Source organism: Cherax quadricarinatus, chromosome 72 (assembly GCF_038502225.1).
Source record: "Cherax quadricarinatus isolate ZL_2023a chromosome 72, ASM3850222v1, whole genome shotgun sequence".
Taxonomy (NCBI): Eukaryota; Metazoa; Arthropoda; class Malacostraca; order Decapoda; family Parastacidae; genus Cherax; species Cherax quadricarinatus.
This window is the reverse complement of record NC_091363.1, coordinates 159,586-178,963: the sequence shown is the minus strand read 5'-3', so window position 1 is coordinate 178,963 and position 19,378 is coordinate 159,586. Positions and strand designations below refer to the sequence as shown.

Sequence of the window (19,378 nt, the reverse complement as noted above, 5' to 3'; positions counted from 1 at the left end):
TTGTGTTAGATGATAAAACAAACATGCATCACACCTGTCTACAGCTCTGCATACAAGGGGCTTTTAGCATGTACACTCAACCATTATATTCCTTTGTACAACCATGTATCATGTCAAAATAAATTTATTATTATTATTATTATTATTATTATTATTATTATTATAACCATCTCCAAAAATAAGGTATGATAAAATTCCTTCTTCTCCACTGGGAAGTGGAACAGAATTCTTCCTCCATCAGTCAAGTGTGTCATTAGAGGCGACTTACATGCCAGGACCAAGGGGCTAGTAACCCCTTTTTCTGTATACATTACTAAAGGTACATTACCGAAGGTAGTAGGTTGGTAGACAGCAACCACCCAGGGAGGTACTACCGTCCTGGCAAGTGAGTGTAAAACGAGAGCCTGTAATTGTTTTACATGATGGTAGGATTGCTGGTGTCTTTTTTCTGTCTCATAAACACGCAAGATTTCAGGTATGTCTTGCTACTTCTACTTACACTTAGGTCACACTACACATACCTGTACAAGCACATATATGTGCAAGAATGGTATATAATACCGACAAGATGAAATTAAGACACATGTGCAACATCTGGGTATCTTTATTGTAGACGTTTCGCCATCCAGTGGCTTTATCAATACAAATTCTAGGACATAGCTTGAAGACAGTAGGACTATATACAGAAGATGAGGTAATCAGTCCCTCAACCTAGGAGTAGGTGCGAAGAGCACCATAGTCGTGGAGATTCTGAAGCAGAAGCAAGGAGCCTGACACTTATATAGTAACGTCAGGTGTAGCAGACGAGGGCATAGTCACTGGCAGGCGGGATTCCCCAGTGGAAGTAGGTCCTTATCAAAAAAAGAGATGGATCTGAGGACATGTACATAACCTTCACGACTACGACAACTACTACTACAACTAACCCATCTCTTTGGGAAGGACCTACTTCCACTGGGGAATCCAGCCTGCCAGTGACTATGCCCTCGTCTGCTACACCTGACGTTACTATATAAGCGTCAGGCTCCTTGCTTCTGCTTCAGAATCTCCACGGCTATGGTGCTCTTCGCACCTACTCCTAGGTTGAGGGACTGATTACCTCATCTTCTGTATATAGCCCTACTGTCTTCAAGCTATGTCCTAGAATTTGTATTGATAAAGCCACTGGATGGCGAAACGTCTACAATAAAGATACCCAGATGTTGCACATGTGTCTTAATTTCATCTTGTCGGTATTATATACCATTCTTGCACAACTTGTCAGACACTGCAACATCATGGAATCTTGATTCTGAGGACATGTACATAACCTTCACGACTACGACAACTACTACTACTACAACTAACCCATCTCTTTGGGAAGGGCCTACTTCCACTGGGGAATCCTGCCTGTCAGTGACTATGCCCTTGCCTGCTATACCTGACGTTACTATATAAGCGTCAGGCTCCTTGCTTCTGCTTCAGAATCTCCACGACTATGGTGCTCTTCGCACCTACTCCTAGGTTGAGGGACTGATTACCTCATCTTCTGTATATAGTCCTACTGTCTTCAAGCTATGTCCTAAAATTTGTATTGATAAAGCCACTGGATGGCGAAACGTCTACAATAAAGATACCCAGATGTTGCACATGTGTCTTAATTTCATCAAGCACATATATACACACCCCTCTGGGTTTTCTCCCATTTTCTTTCTAGCTCTTGTTCTTGTTTATTTCCTCTTAGCTCCATGTGGAAGTGGAACAGAATTCTTCCTCTGTAAGCCATGCGTGTTGTAAGAGGTGACTAAAATGCCGGGAGCAAGGGGCTAGTAACCTCTTTTACTGTATAAATTACTAAATTTGAAAAGAGAAACTTTTGTTTTTCTTTTTGGGCCACTCTGCCTCGGTGGGATACGGCCGGTTTGTTGAAAGAAAAGATCTGAGTTTTCTTTGATTTTATCTTAATAGCTCTTGTTCTTATTACTTTTCCTTTTATATCCATGGAGAAGTGGAATAAGAATCTTTCCTCTGAGATAAACAAGTTAAGAAAGCCTAGGGAACGAATGGATTTGTCAGTTAAAAACAGAGTAGAGGAGTTAGTAGATGGGGAGATGGAGGTACAGTAAGGCCCCGCTTTACGGCGTTCCGCTAATATGGCGATGTCAAATTATGACCAAAATTTGCTATACGGCAAGCGGTCTTTCAAATATGGTGCCCCCCACCCAGTTTGTTTACATTTTCCATGACTACATCTATTATGTCGGGTAACTTTCCAAAATTTCAAGTGTTTTAAAGTTACTGCATATTTTATATGTACTCTGATAATTATACTTATGTGTACCTGTACCTAAATATACTTACACACTGTGCTGGTGTGTAGGTACACATTAAAACCGCTAAGTCTCTCTCTACTCATGACGCCCCAATACTACATAATAATAATCACTCTTGGGCACACTAAATTCAAATTCAAAGTTTATTCTCTATAAAGATTACAATGTTGAATTTACAGAATTTGGTTGTTGTGTGGTTTACATGTAGTTAAATAATGATTACAGAGTGTACCACTAGAACGCCTAGCATGGCTAGGCATTTCGGGCAGACTTAGTTTAATTCTTTATTTTAAAATATTACAAATTATGAGGTAAGTTGGTATTATGGCTAAGTGACTAAATACTAGTTTGTGAGTTTAGCAATGTGAATGCTTTTGTTTTGGCACAGTACATAGTTTCAGTATTGGAGTATCATAGGATTCATTATTTTAAGATTGAGATTAATATTTCTGTTTATGGACAAATGGGTGAGTGAAAGTGTGAACCACCAGGTGGTATTCGTGTAGTTAGTTGATGGGGTGTATCAGGGAGATAAGATGTTTTCTAATGGTAGTTTTGAAGGTGATGAATGTGTCTGCAGTTCTAGAGTTCTCAGGTAGGGTGTTCCAGATTTTAGGGCCTTTGACATACATTGAATTTTTGTAAAGGTTTAGTAGGACACGGGGAATGTCGTAGAGATGTTTGTGTCTGGTGTTATGCCTGTGGGTTCTGTCACAACTATCAAGAAAGCATTTTAGGCCAAGGTTGATATTGGAGTTTAAGGTCCTGTAGATGTAGATTGCACAGTAGTAAGCGTGGATGTACTGAACAGAGAGTAAGTTTAGATCTATGAAGAGTGGGGAGGGGGGGGTTGCCAGGGATGGAATTTAGTGATTATTCTTACTGCAGCTTTTTCTTGGGTTATTATTGGCTTAAGGTGTGTTGCTGCAGTTGATCCCCAAGCACAAATAGCATAGGTGAGGTATGGATAAATAAGTGAGTGGTATAGTGTGAGAAGGGCATTTTGCGGCACGTAGTATCGTATCTTGGAGAGGATCCCAACTGTTTTGGATACTTTTTTGGTTATGTGTTGGATATGGGTGCTGAAATTCAGGTTGTTGTCAAGGTATAGGCCTAGGAATTTGCCCTCATTATGTCTGGTAATTAGAGTGTTGTCGATCTTAATGTTAATTTGTGCATCTCCTGCTCTGCTACCAAACATAATATAGTAGGTTTTGTCAGTGTTAAGCGTAAGTTTATTGGCTGTCATCCAAGTCGATATTTTGATCAGCTCCTCGTTAACAATGGTGTTGAGGGTGGCAAGATTAGGGTGAGAGATGACATAAGTCGTGTCGTCAGCAAAGAGAATGGGTTTCAGGTGTTGGGATACGTTTGGAAGATCATTGATGTATATGAGGAAGAGCAGGGGACCAAGGACACTTCCCTGCGGAAATCCAGTATCAAGTGGCCGTGTTGTTGATGCTGTGTCTTTAATGGTAACATACTGATACCTATTAGTAAGGTAAGATTTGAAATAAGCAAGCGCATGGCCTCTTATACCATAATGGTCAAGTTTGTGGAGTAGGATGTTGTGGTCTACTGTGTCAAAAGCTTTTCTTAGGTCAATAAAAATTCCTAGTGGATATTCCTTATTTTCCAATGCTGTGTAAAGCAGATCTAGCATTTTTATGATTGCATCATTAGTGCTTTTATTTTTCCTAAATCCAAATTGGCAGGGGTTGAGTATGTTTTGTGCTGTTATAAATGAATATAGTCTCCTGTGCACGAGTTTCTCAAAGATTTTGGATAGCAATGGTAAGTTTGATATTGGCCTATAGTTGTTTAAGTCTGTAGGGTCACCACCTTTATGTATTGGTGTAACCCTTGTCATCTTAAGTAGTTTCAGGAAGGTGCTAGTTTCTAGTGACTTGTTAAAAAGTAATAAAATAGCATGCGAAAGGATATGGGCTGCTCGCTTGTACAGTAATGTCTTATTTTACATCAGTATAGGTATTTTCATTAAAACATCTATGATATTTTCCTCAAAATTATATATGAAACCCATTACATAGCATATAAACATGATACATACACTCAGAATAAAAATTGATGTAAATATGAGACTTGTTTACAAAGCAGCTGTGTAGGTAGTGTCGGAAGAATTACGTTTTCTCTAGTCAAACTGGGGGATAACTGTAGAAAAATATTATTTTCGTGTGCCTTTACTCTATATATAGCAATTCACGACCCTTGTGGGTTTAGTGCTTTTTATAATAATAATAATAATATTATTATTATCATCATCTTCATTCACTGTTGCTGTTTGTTTATTCTGAACTAACTTGTACACAATGTAAGAGTACAGTGGACCCCCGCATAGCGATATTAATCCATGCAAGAGAGCTCATTGTTATGCGAAATTATCGTTATGCGAATGAATTTTCCCCATAAGAAATAATGGAAATCAAATTAATCCATGCAAGACACCCAAAAGTATGAAAAAAAAAAAATTTACCACATGAAATATTAATTTTAATACACACAAACTGAAAAAGGCATGCACAATTACATGACACTTACTTTTATTGAAGATCTGGTGATGATCGATGGGATGGGAGGAGGAGAGAGTGTTAGTGTTTAGAAGGGGAATCCCCTTCCATTAAGACTTGAGGTGTCAAGTCCTTTTCTGGGGTTACTTCCCTTTTTCTTTTAATGCCACTAGGACCAGCTTCAGAGTCACTGGAGTTCTGTCGCACAACATATCTGTCCATAGTGGCCTGTACCTCTCGTTCCTTTATGACTTCCCTAAAGTGTTTCACAACATTGTCAGTGTAATAGTCACCAGCACAGCTTGCAATAGCTGTGTGAGGGTGATTTTCATCCATGAAGGTTTGCACTTCAAGCCACTTTGCACAGATTTCCTTAATCTTTGTAGTAGGCAATTTCTTCAATTTCTCTCTCCCCTCCTTCGAACCAGTTTCCTCAGGTCTGGCCTCTTGCTGTTGAAGTTGATCTATCAGCTCATCAGTGGTTAGTTCTTCATTGTCCTCCTCCACCAACTCTTCCACATCATCCCCACTGACCTCCAACCCCAAGGACTTTCCCAATGCCATAATGGATTCCTCAACTGGCATAGGATTCTCAGGGTTATCCTGAAACCCTTCAAAATCCCTTTGGTCTACACATTCTGGCCACAGTTTCTTCCAAGCAGAGTTCAAGGTCCTCTTAGTCACTCCCTCCCAAGCCTTACCTATAAGGTTTACACAATTGAGGATATTAAAGTGATCTCTCCAAAACTCTCTTAGAGTCAGTTGAGTTTCTGAGGTCACTACAAAGCACCTTTCAAACAGAGCTTTTGTGTACAGTTTTTTGAAGTTTGCAATAACCTGCTGGTCCATGGGCTGCAGGAGAGGAGTGGTATTAGGAGGCAAAAACTTCACCTTAATGAATTTCATGTCCCCATAAAGTCGCTCTGCCACGTCTGTAGGATGACCAGGGGCATTGTCTAACACCAGGAGGCACTTAAGTTCTAATTTCTTTTCAGTTAGGTAATCTTTCACATTGGGGGCAAATGCACGGTGTAACCAGTCATAGAAAAAGTCCCTAGTGACCCATGCCTTACTGTTTGCCCTCCACAGCACACACAAATTTTCCTTGAGGACATTCTTTTGCCTGAACGGTCTGGGAGTTTCAGAGTGATACACTAATAAAGGCTTCACTTTGCAATCACCAGTAGCATTGGAACACATCAACAGAGTAAGCCTGTCTTTCATAGGCTTATGTCCTGGGAGTGCCTTTTCCTCCTGAGTAATGTAGGTCCTGCTTGGCATTTTCTTCCAAAACAGGCCTGTTTCATCACAATTAAACACTTGTTCAGGTTTCAGTCCTTCAGTTTCTATGTGCTCCTTGAATTCCTGCACATATTTTTCAGCTGCTTTGTGGTCCGAACTGGCAGCCTCACCATGCCTGATCACACTATGTATGCCACTATGCCTCTTAAATCTCTCAAACCAACCTTTGCTGGCCTTAAATTCACTCACATCATCACTAGTTGCAGGCATTTTTTTAATTAAATCCTGATGCAACTTCCTAGCCTTTTCACTTATGATCACTTGAGAGATGCTATCTCCTGCTATCTGTTTCTCATTTATCCACACCAATAAGAGTCTCTCAACATCTTCCATCACTTGCGATCTCTGTTTCAAAAACACAGTTAAACCTTTGGCAAGAACAGCTTCCTTGATTGCCTTTTTGTTGCCCACAATAGTAGCGATGGTTGATTGGGGTTTACTATACAACCTGGCCAGCTCGGAGACATGCACTCCACTTTCATACTTATCAATGATCTCTTTCTTCATCTCTATAGTAATTCTCACCCTTATTGCTGTAGGGTTGGCACTAGAAGCTTTCTTGGGGCCCATGGTCACTTATTTTGCAGATAAAATCACCAGAAACACTGGAATAATACGAAATGTTCCGATTGTATGCTTGGATGTTACCACAGAGACTGGCTGGTAAACAATGCCATCGGCGGAACATGTGAGGCTGGCTAAGGGCGCACATTAGACGCATCTCGGACGAACAGCGTTGAGCGGGTTTTTTAGCGGTATGCGAGGCAAAATCTTGGCGATAAAATGTAGTGGTATGCGGATTTAACGTTATGTGATGCCAACGGTATGCGGGGGTCCACTGTATTTGTATTATGAGGTAATTATTATTATAATAAAAAAATATTGAGGTAAATGTTTTACAAACTCTTACAAATGGACGTGAATGAACTAAAAGTAGACACATATTAATATGCATTTATTTCGCCTGACCAAGTGATCGTCCACTACCTGTTCAGTTTGTGTTCTTACATTGTCTCAACTCTGTATCTCGTTCTCTCTCTCGTTTACTCTTTCGTTAACTAGTTGGCTCTCATTGACGATGGCATCTAAGGTTAGCTGTGACAAAAAAGAGAAGTTGTAAGCCTCTTGCTTTAACCCTTTGACTGTCGAAGGGCCCAATCCTGAAGTTGCTCCTGGTGTCGCAAAATATTCGAAAAAAAAAAAAATTATTTTTTCTTATGAAATGATAGAGAATCTTTTCCCGATTGTAAAGACACCAAAAAAACGAAATTTGATGGAAAACTGACGGAATTACGCTCTCGCGAAGTTAGCGACTTCGGCGATATTTAAAAATCGGCAATTTCGCCCACTTTGAGCCCTATTTTCGGCTAATTCCGTTATTCCAGTCAACCAAACTCATAACTATTTCTTCAGAACTCTATTTTTTCTATCGATTGAGCACAAGAAACTGCCCATTTACCGATTTCAACTACCCAATAACATGGTCAGAAATTTGCAATTTGGCCAATTTCACGAAAATTAAAAAATACGACAATTTCAAAATAAGGTCCAGAATGAACAATGCAGACATTCCTGGCTCTAAAATAAGATTTTCTTTGTTCATCAGTCATGTCTCCAGGTCCCTGTGATATTACTCTTGCTTTTTATTTTGAAATTTTATTCAAACAAAAAATAGAAGATTTACTGTTATGCAGACTACTGCAATACTGTAATAATTGTAAAAATTACATCAACCCATTCATGACTGCGTATTAGAATGGCTATTTGGACATTTATTGGACAATGACATCATTTGTTTACTTTTGAACATCGGCAAAAATCAAACATTTCCTGTACTTTGTGCTCCATTTCCAGGTTCTTTTTATAGTAAAATTAATCAAAATCACCTCCATTTCTATAATATAGTTTCCATTCTATCAAATGAGACCATGAAAACGAGAATACAACCACAAATACTATACGAAAATAGACCACAAAGTCGGCATTTTAATTAAAAAAAACGGTCGGAGTTTTTTTTTTCTCATTATGCACTGCGTGCTCCAGGATTTTTTTTATGTGGTGCACACTGACCACACAGACCCATTCTCTCACATGTGGGCCTACTAGCTTTCTCCTGCCTGATTTGAAGCCGCTAGAATTTATGAGTATATATACGTCAAACACGGTACCTCACAAACGTATATATACGGCCGCGACAGTCAAAGGGTTAAGTGCCAAGTTAGAGGATGATGGTGTGCCATTCTGATTTTATTCAATAAACACCCTGCCACTTACCTCTCACACATTAATATTAATATTTTAAGGTAAGTAATAAGTGTACTCTGTGTGTATCTTACCTTTTATTGTGTTTTTAAAGCCTATTTCTATTGCTAACTTAATATAAGTTAGTGTAAACTTGTTGTCTGGCATTTATTGCATATTTTATGTGTGCTCTGATAATAATACTTGTGGACCTGTGTGGTAGCCGGGTGGAGGGACAACATTACGTTTTCTCTGCTCAGCCATCAGAGAAAACGTGTATGAATCTGCATTTGGCCCAGCCACTCCCTCACTCCGCTTTTGTTTACAATTTTCGACATGAATTATTCATTACTTCTACCTTTGTTTATGATGGCATCTAAAGGTAGTTGTTACAAATGATTAAATTCAGTGAACAAGGCATGTCGATGTTAATAATATGGCTCTGGGCCACAGTGTAGGTAGCCGTTAGATGTAGCCCAGGCGGGCTACACCTACACTGACTTCCTACAAATAAATACTACTCGCCTCTCTTCCTATATTAAGACTGCACATACAGTGGACCCCCGCTTAACGATCACCTCCAAATGCGACCAATTATGTAAGTGTATTTATGTAAGTGCGTTTGTACGTGTATGTTTGGGGGTCTGAAATGGACTAATCTACTTCACAATATTCCTTATGGGAAAAAATTCGGTCAGTACTGGCACCTGAACATACTACTGGAATGAAAAAAGTTCGTTAACCGGGGGTCCACTGTATTTTAAGGTAAATAATGAGTGTACTGTATGTTTATTTTACCTCTGGGATGTTTTAAATATCGTATATTAAGTATGAGATGGGGAGCCAGGGCTACCTACACCTGGGCTACCTGCACCTGACTTCCTACAAATAAGTACTACTCACCTCTCTCCCTACAATAAGATTACAAATACTTTAAGATAAGTAATGAATTTACTGTGAATGTATTTTACTTTGTGTATTTTTAATGTCTAGTTCTATTACTAACTTAATATAATGTAGTGTAAACTTGTTGTCTGGCATTTATATGCATTTATAAATGAAAAAAATGGCATTCTGCCTTCCGGCGATGTCTGCTTTCCGGCGACAGCCTGGAACCTAACTCGCCGTATAAGTGGGGCCCTACTGTATACGTTTTTCCCCCTAGTGCCCCAAACGTATATATACGTTTTATTTTTCCTGCCTTCAAATTTGGCACGATTGGCCTGAGATGCCTTGCCAGCATAGAATGGGTCCCAACACTCTGTGCGCAGTATTAAAAAAATCTGGGATCCCTTAGTGCCTTGTGGGAGCACCAGTTCAATCGAGTGCCAGCTAGAAAAAACAGCACAGCAAACACCTGGGATTCACTGATGTCATGTAATATTAACACTCAGCTGTCAGTCAGCTGTACTACTCGAAGATGTGGAGAGAGAGTCGTTGGTGTCGTTTAACGAGAAACAATCACTGAGAAACAATTAACCCCAGATGGTTAGCCACCCAGGATAACCCAAGAAAGTCAGTGCGTCATCGAGGACTGTCTAACTTATTTCCATTGGGGTCCTTAATCTTGTCCCCCAGGATGCGACCCACACCAGTCGACTAACATCCAGGTGAACAGGGAAAATGCTGGAACTAGTGCTCACATTGGTGAATGTAAAGCCAGCAAAGGTTGGTTTGAGAAATTTACGAATCGTAGTGGCATACACAGTGTGATTAAGGCATGGTGAAGCTGAAAAATTCCAACTCCATCAAGTGTTCAATTGTGACGAAACAGGCCTGTTCTGGAAGAAAATGCCAAACAGGACCTACATTACTCAGGAGGAAAAGGCACTTCCAGGACACAAGCCTATGAAAGACAGACTAACTCTCATGTTTTGTTGTAATGCTAGTGGGAATTGCAAAGCAAAGCCTTTACTCATGTATCAATGAAAATTCCAGAGTGTTCTAGAAAAACAGTGTCTCATCACCCATCAATACTCTTCAATAAAGGTAAGTGTCATTTTAGCATTTATTTATGTGGTTATTGTGCATGTCTCATTGTTTTCTTTGTGGGGAAAATTAATTTGGCTAACGATAAATTCGGCTAAGGACAAGCTCTCTGGAACGAATTAATGTCGCTGGTCGAGGGTCCACTGTATATACACATATAGTTACTGGACACGTTCTTAGAACTGCTACAGCTTGTGAAAAGTTGTGCGTGGATGGTTGAATGCAGCCTTTGTTGTTGTTGTGCTGAGAGCAGCATGGCTGGTGTCAAATTATGCACTACAAAACCACCACCACCACCCATTATCCACACCGTCTTCCCCAACAAGCATGCTGTCTTCTCCACCACCCATATGGAAATAAGTCACTTTGATTTTTTGGGGGTTAACCTAGGTTGATGGCTGTCTGGGTTTTCAGCACTATTTCTGGTATCCTGGGCATTGCTTTCGGTCACAAACTTCTCAAAACCATGAAATTCATCTTCACTGACACTTCCACCTGTGTTAGAACTATCACTTGGGAAGAGAACAATCCCAATTCACCGAGGAGTAAACAAGGCCTACTGAAATGGGACTCCCACAATGCACCACTAGCTCCCCGATTTTTTTTATAGTGCGCACACTGACCACACAGATCCATTCTTTCACATGTAGGTCTACCAGCTTTCTCTCTAGATTTGAAGCCACTAGAATTTTGGCATATTAATACGTCACCAACACTAGCTCGTAAGACGTATGTATACGGCACTAACAGCGAAAAGGTTAACAACAGACACCAGTATGTATGTATGCACATGTGGCATTATCTCCGCTACTCAACCTGCAATTATTGGAGTGCCCCAGGGTAGCATCCTTGGCCTCCTCCTCTTTCTTATTTATATCAATGACCTCCCCAATGCATCTCGACTCCTTAAACCAGTCTTGTTCACAGATGACACTACTTATGTCTATGTGTTTTCCCACTCAAACCTGGTTATACTTAGAGACACTGTAAACAACATGCTGCAAAAAATATCAACCTGGATGACGACCAACAAACTCTCTCAAAAGAGACAAAACCTTCTTCATTTTGTTTGGAAATAGAACCTTAAATATCCATACACAAATAACCCGCACATAAAAGAGAGAAGCTTACGACGACGTTTCGGTCCGACTTGGACCATTGACAATGGTCCAAGTTGGACCGAAACGTCGTCGTAAGCTTCTCTCTTTTATGTGCGGGTTATTTGTGTATCGTTCCAGTCACGGTATTGTGCCTTTTTGTTATTTATCTTAAATATCCATCTTAATATTTCGATGAATAGTTCCTCCATTACAAAGACACACTGAGGGTAAACTTCAAGGCCTTCACCTTGACTGTAATCTTAAATTTCAGACCCACATCCAGCATATATCTAAGAAAGTTTCCAAATCAATAGGCATCTTCTTCAAGATATGGTATTATGTACCCCAAATGGCACTCCTTACACTATACCACTTTCTAATATACCTCCACCTCACCTATGGTATTTGTGCTTGAGGATCGACCATGGCCAACCACCTTACATCATTAATAACCCAACAAAAAGCTGCTGTGTTGATGATCACCAGCTCTTGTGCCAGACAGCACACCCCACCACTCTGAATTTACTAAATATACACTCATACTACTGTGCCTACTATATATACAGAACATTAAACTCCAACATAAACCCTCCACTCAAACTTCTCCTCGATAGCTATAACAAAACAGTCACAACACAGGGCACAAAATGCTTTTTTGACATCCCTTGTGTCTGTCTCACACCATGCAAAAATGCAATGCACATAAAGGGCCTGAAGATCTGGAATTCATTAACCAAACATACAAATTTGGGGCTATGCTTAAAGATCACCTCATCTCTCAAGATTAACCAAACTAACACTATGCTAAATCATCTAACCTGTATTAACTGATCAAATATTATATATCTCTAGTCTATTAACCCTTTGACTGTTTCGGTCATATATATACGTCTTACAAGCCACTGTGTTTGACATGTACTCAAAAATTCTAGCGGCTTCAAATCAAGCAGGAGAAAGCTGGTAGGCCCACATGTGAGAGAATGGGTCTGTGTGGTCAGTGTGCACCATATAAAAAAAAATCCTGCAGCATGCAGTGCATAATGAGAAAAAAAAAAAAAAACTCCAACCATTTTTTGGATTAAAACGCCGACTTTGTGGAATATTTTCGTATAGTATTTATGGTTGTATTCTCTATTCTCATTTTCTAGGTCTCATTTGATAGAATGGAAATCATATTATAAAAATAAAGGTGATTTTGATTGGTTTTACTATGAAAAGAACCTTAAAATGGAGCTCAAAGTAGGGGAAATGTTTGATTTTTGCCGATGTTCAAAAGTAAACAAATGATGTCATTGTCCAATAAATGTCCAACTACCCATTTTAATATGCAGTCATGAATGGGTTGACATTATTTATACAATTATTACAATATTGCATAACAGTAAATCTTCTATTTTTTGTTTGAATAAAAATTCAAAATAGAAAGCAAGAGTAATATCAGAGGGGCTTGGAGACATGACTGATGAACAAAGAAAATATTATTTTAGAGCCAGAAATGTCTGCACTGTTCATTCTGGACCCTATTTTGAAAATGGCATATTTTTTAATTTGCGTGAAATTGGCCAAATTGCAAATTTCTGACCATGTTATTGGGTAGTTGAAATCGGTAAATGGGCAGTTTCTTGTACTCAATCGATAGAACAAATGGAGTTCTAAAGAAATAGCTATGAGTTTGGTCGACTGGAACAATGGAATTAGCCGAAAATAGTGCTCAAAGTGGGCAAAATTGCTGATTCGTAAATATCGCCGAGGTCGCTAACTTCGCAAGAGCGTAATTCTGTAGGTTTTCCAACAAATTTCGTTCTTTTGGTGTCATTACCATTGGGAAAAGATTATCATTTCATAAGAATTTTTTTTTTTTTCGAAAATTTTTTGACACCAGGAGACACCTCAGGATCTGAGGTTACGACAGTCAAGGGGTTAAAACAGCAACTCATACTGTACTTAAAATAGTGCTGTTTATTTATTTATTTTTTTTTTCAACAAGTCGGCCATCTCCCACCGAGGCAGGGTGACCCAAAAAAGAAAGAAAATCCCCAAAAAGAAAATGCTTTCATCATCATTCAACACTTTCACCACACTCGCACATAATCACTGTTTTTGCAGAGGTGCTCAGAATACAACAGCTTAGAAGCATATACGTATAAAGATACACAACATATCCCTCCAAACTGCCAATACCCCAAACTCCTCCTTTAAAGTGCAGGCATTGTACTTCCCATTTCCAGGACTCAAGTCCGACTATATGAAAATAACCGGTTTCCCTGAATCCCTTCACTAAATATTACCCTGCTCACACTCCAACAGATCGTCAGGTCCCTAGTACCCCTTTTCCTGTAAAGATTACTAAAAAGAATAAGAAGAAAATTGTGCTGTTTATACCATAATTAATTATATTATCTGTAATGGCGAGAATATTTTGAGGAACTTTTAAATGTTGAGGAAGAAAGGGAGGCGGTAATTTCACGTACTGGTCAGGGAGGTATACCATCTTTTAGGTGTGAAGAAGAGCAGAATGTAAGTGTGGGGGAGGTACGCGAGGCATTACGTAGAATGAAAGGGGGTAAAGCAGCTGGAACTGATGGGATCATGACAGAAATGTTAAAAGCAGGGGGGATATAGTGTTGGAGTGGTTGGTACTTTTGTTTAATAAATGTATGAAAGAGGGGAAGGTACCTAGGGATTGGTGGAGAGCATGTATAGTCCCTTTATGTAAAGGGAAAGGGGACAAAAGAGATTGTAAAAATTATAGAGGAATAAGTTTATTGAGTATACCAGGAAAAGTGTACGGTAGGGTTATAATTGAAAGAATTAGAGGCAAGACAGAATGTAGGATTGCGGATGAGCAAGGAGGTTTCAGAGTGGGTAGGGGATGTGTAGATGAAGTGTTTACATTGAAGCATATATGTGAACAGTATTTAGATAAAGGTAGACCTGGAGTTTACCTGGAGAGTTCCGGGGGTCAACGCCCCCGCGGCCCGGTCTGTGACCAGGCCTCCTGGTGGATCAGAGCCTGATCAACCAGGCTGTTGCAGCTGGCTGCACGCAAACCAACGTACGAGCCACAGCCCGGCTGGTCAGGAACCGACTTTAAGCATTTGTCCAGTGCCAGCTTGAAGACTACCAGGGGTCTGTTGGTAATCCCCCTTATGTATGCTGGGAGGCAGTTGAACAGTCTCGGGCCCATGACACTTATTGTATGGTCTCTTATCGTGCTAGTGACACCCCTGCTTTTCATTGGGGGGATGTTGCATCGTCTGCCAAGTCTTTTGCTTTCGTAGCGAGTGATTTTCGTGTACAAGTTTTGTACTAGTCCCTCTAGGATTTCCAGGTGTATATAATCATGTATCTCTCCCACCTGCATTCCAGGGAATACAGTTTTAGGAACCTCAAGCGCTCCCAGTAATTGAGGTGTTTTATCTCCGTTATGTGCGCCGTGAAGGTTCTCTGTACATTTTCTAGGTCAGCAATTTCACCTGCCTTGGTAGGGAAGTTTTTATTGCATTTATGGATTTAGAAAAGGCATATGATAGAGTGGATAGAGGAGCAATGTGGCAGATGTTGCAAGTATATGGAATAGGTGGTAAGTTACTAAATGCTGTAAAGAGTTTTTATGAGGATAGTGAGGCTCAGGTTAGGGTGTGTAGAAGAAAGGGAGACTACTTCCCGGTAAAAGTAGGTCTTAGACAGGGATGTGTAATGTCACCATGGCTGTTTAATATATTTATAGATGGGGTTGTAAAAGAAGTTAATGCTAGGGTGTTCGGGAGAGGGGTGGGATTAAATTATGGGGGAGGGGTGGGATTAAATTATGGGGAATCAAATTCAAAATGGGAATTAACACAGTTACTTTTTGCTGATGATACTGTGCTTATGGGAGATTCTAAAGAAAAATTGCAAAGGTTAGTGGATGAGTTTGGGAATGTGTGTAAAGGTAGAAAGTTGAAAGTGAACATAGAAAAGAATAAGGTGATGAGGGTATCAAATGATTTAGATAAAGAAAAATTGGATATCAAATTGGGGAGGAGGAGTATGGAAGAAGTGAATGTTTTCAGATACTTGGGAGTTGACGTGTCGGCGGATGGATTTATGAAGGATGAGGTTAATCATAGAATTGATGAGGGAAAAAGGTGAGTGGTGCATTGAGGTATATGTGGAGTCAAAAAACGTTATCTATTGAGGCAAAGAAGGGAATGTATGAAAGTATAGTAGTACCAACACTCTTATATGGGTGTGAAGCTTGGGTGGTAAATGCAGCAGCGAGGAGACAGTTGGAGGCAGTGGAGATGTCCTGTCTAAGGGCAATGTGTGGTGTAAATATTATGCAGAAAATTCGGAGTGTGGAAATTAGGAAAATGTGTCGAGTTAATAAAAGTATTAGTCAGAGGGCAGAAGAGGGGTTGTTGAGGTGGTTTGGTCATTTAGAGAGAATGGATCAAAGTAGAATGACATGGAAAGCATATAAATCTATAGGGAAAGGAAGGCGAGGTAGGGGTCGTCCTCGAAAGGGTTGGAGAGAGGGGGGTAAAGGAGGTTTTGTGGGCAAGGGGCTTGGACTTCCAGCAAGCGTGCGTGAGCGTGTTAGATAGGAGTGAATGGAGACGAATGGTACTTGGGACCTGACGATCTGTTGGAGTGTGAGCAGGGTAATATTTAGTGAAGGGATTCAGGGAAACCGGTTATTTTCATATAGTCGGACTTGAGTCCTGGAAATGGGAAGTACAATGCCTGCACTTTAAAGGAGGGGTTTGGGATATTGGCAGTTTGGAGGAATAATTGTGTATCTTTATACGTATATGCTTCTAAGCTGTTGCATTCTGAGCACTTCTGCAAAAACAGTGATTATGTGTGAGTGTGGTGAAAGTGTTGAATGATGATGAAAGCATTTTCTTTTTGGGGATTTTCTTTCTTTTTTTTTGGGTCACCCTGCCTCGGTGGGAGACGGCCGACTTGTTGAAAAAAAAAAAAAATCTGTAATATTGTTATTAGTTATGTGCTACATCAAGATTATTATCCATAAGATAAAATATCTTGTTATATGTTATGGGGCTATAGGACCCAACATATATTTATGCATCTAAGTAACAGTTACTCTGGAATACCTAATTATATTGAGCTGATAGGGAGCACAACTGCTTTAATGCTGTCATAAGGGCAGATCCCTCTAATGGCTGAGAGTTGAGTCAAGCCTTGTTTTTTCAATATAGTAATAGGTTGTACTGTAGACACGCACAATTAAAATAAGAAGTTTATAAGGTTTGTATTTCTGTTTGTAAAAGTAAAATAAGGTGTAGAAATGGGGAAAAAAAACATTGTAGTAGCTAAATAACTGGGCTTGTCAACAGGCTTTTGTTTGTTTTGGTGGATGGATGGGAGGAGCCTAGCTGGGCCCTCTCTCTGCCTCAGTCTTCTTTTGGCTTCAAGCTGAGGAGGATCATCTTCTCTGTTCTTCTTGTGTCTGGGCAGGATATGAGTGCTCCAGAGGTAAGTTTTGTACTTGAATGATGTAACCATTATACCCAGAGTGACTATAGTGTGTCAAAACACTAGGTTAAGGTCATCAAGAGGAGAGGAGTACTATGTGGCAGGTGGACCATGTGATTGCTGGAGCAGCAATGCTAAACCTGTATATTCTGTGTATATCTGTGTAGAAATATCTGTATTTTTGTAATAGTGGTTTAAATAACCTGTTGAAAGGGTTGGTGAAAAGATTTCAGTGACTGAGGATGACCAATCATAAGTGTAAGTATTATGCTAGACTTTATAAGGCCTTTATGTAAGCTACCCCACACTGGAACATGTAATGAGAACTGTACCATCAAAGTAAAAAGGGAAAACAACATAACATTATTCATAGGATAAAATAATGAATAATTAAATATTAACCACTCATATCCTGTCTAGACTTAAGTAGTTTTTAAGTATTAGGATTAGCTTGCCCAAAATGCTGGCATGATACATGTAGTGGCTTTCTTTGTACTTAACAAATCAAAACTGTAATTACACATTGTAACCTTGGCAGAGAAATAAAATCTTTATCTTTAATCACAACTGCTAATGGCCTGGATTCATGTACAGAATTCCTGTGATTTTGTGTTAAAAGAAGTGGTCAGCCATGATAAGTTCTCTGTGTCATATATCTATAGCAGTTTTCTTTTTCTAACTATAAAGATAAATTTCCTAGGCAGTGGGTTGGTAGACAGCAACCACCCAGGGAGGTACTACTGTCCTGCCAAATGAGTGTGAAATGGAAACCTGTAATTGTTTTACATGATGGTAGGATTGCTGGTGTCTTTTTTCCGTCTCATAGACATGCAAGGTTTCAGGCACATCTTGCTACTTCTACTTACACTTGGGTTACACTATACATGCATGTACAAGCATATATGTTGATAAATCAGACACATGTGCAACTCTTGGCTATCTTTATTGAGGAAACATTTCGCCACACAGTGGCTTCATCAGTCCACACGTGTCTAATTTATCAACGTGTCGGTTCTCTGAACCATTCATCTACAATCCTGTCAGACACTGCAGATGTTGCAAGTTTATGGAATAGGTGGTAAGTTACTAAATGCTGTAAAGAGCTTTTATGAGGATAGTGAGGCTCAGGTTTGGGTGTGTAGAAGAGAGGGAGAATACTTCCCGGTAAAAGTAGGTCTTAGACAGGGATGTGTAATGTCACCATGGTTGTTTAATATATTTATAGATGGGGTTGTAAAAGAAGTAAATGCTAGGGTGTTCGGGAGAGGGGTAGGATTAAATTATGGGGAATCAAATTCAAAATGGGAATTGACACAGTTACTTTTTGCTGATGATACTGTGCTTATGGGAGATTCTAAAGAAAAATTGCAAACGTTAGTGGATGAGTTTGAGAATGTGTGTAAAGGTAGAAAGTTGAAAGTGAACATAGAAAAGAGTAAGGTGATGAGGGTATCAAATGATTCAGATAAAGAAAAATTGGATATCAAATTGGGGAGGAGGAGTATGGAAGAAGTGAATGTTTTCAGATACGTACTTGGGAGTTGACGTGTCGGCGGATGGATTTATGAAGGATGAGGGTAATCATAGAATTGATGAGGGAAAAAAGGTGAGTGGTGCGTTGAGGTATATGTGGAGTCAAAAAACGTTATCTATGGAGGCAAAGAAGGGAATGTATGAAAGTATAGTAGTACCAACACTCTTATATGGATGTGAAGCTTAGGTGGTAAATGCAGCAGCGAGGAGACGGTTGGAGGCAGTGGAGATGTCCTGTCTAAGGGCAATGTGTGGTGTAAATATTATGCAGAAAATTCGGAGTGTGGAAATTAGGAGAAGGTGTGGAGTTAATAAAAGCATTAGTCAGAGGGCAGAAGAGGGGTTGTTGAGGTGGTTTGGTCATTTAGAGAGAATGGATCAAAGTAGAATGACATGGAAAGCATATAAATCTATAGGGGAAGGAAAGAGGGGTAGGGGTCGTCCTCGAAAGGGTTGGAAAGAGGGGGTAAAGGAGGTTTTGTGGGCGAGGGGCTCGGACTTCCAGCAAGCGTGCATGAGCGTGTTAGATAGGAGTGAATGGAGACGAATGATACTTTGGACCTGACGATCTGTTGGAGTGTGAGCAGGGTAATATTTAGTGAAGGGATTCAGGGAAACCGGTTATTTTCATATAGTCGGACTTGAGTCCTGGAAATGGAAGTACAATGCCTTCACTTTAAAGGAGTGGTTTGGGATATTGGCAGTTTGGAGGGATATGTTGTGTATCTTTATACGTATATGCTTCTAAACTGTTGTATTCTGGGCACCTCTGTAAAAGCAGTGATAATGTGTGAGTGTGGTGAAAGTGTTGAATGATGATGAAAGTATTTTCTTTTTGGGGATTTTCTTTCTTTTTTGGGTCACCCTGCCTCGGTGGGAGACGACCGAC

The 19,378-nt window shown here is 39.8% G+C and overlaps 1 protein-coding gene across 1 annotated transcript in view; it reads right to left on the bottom strand.

Moving 5' to 3' along the window:
* The window catches only part of knk (protein Skeletor knk), a 176,331-nt gene that overhangs the window by 103,251 nt on the left and 53,702 nt on the right, over positions 1-19,378 (bottom strand). The window lies entirely within an intron of this gene.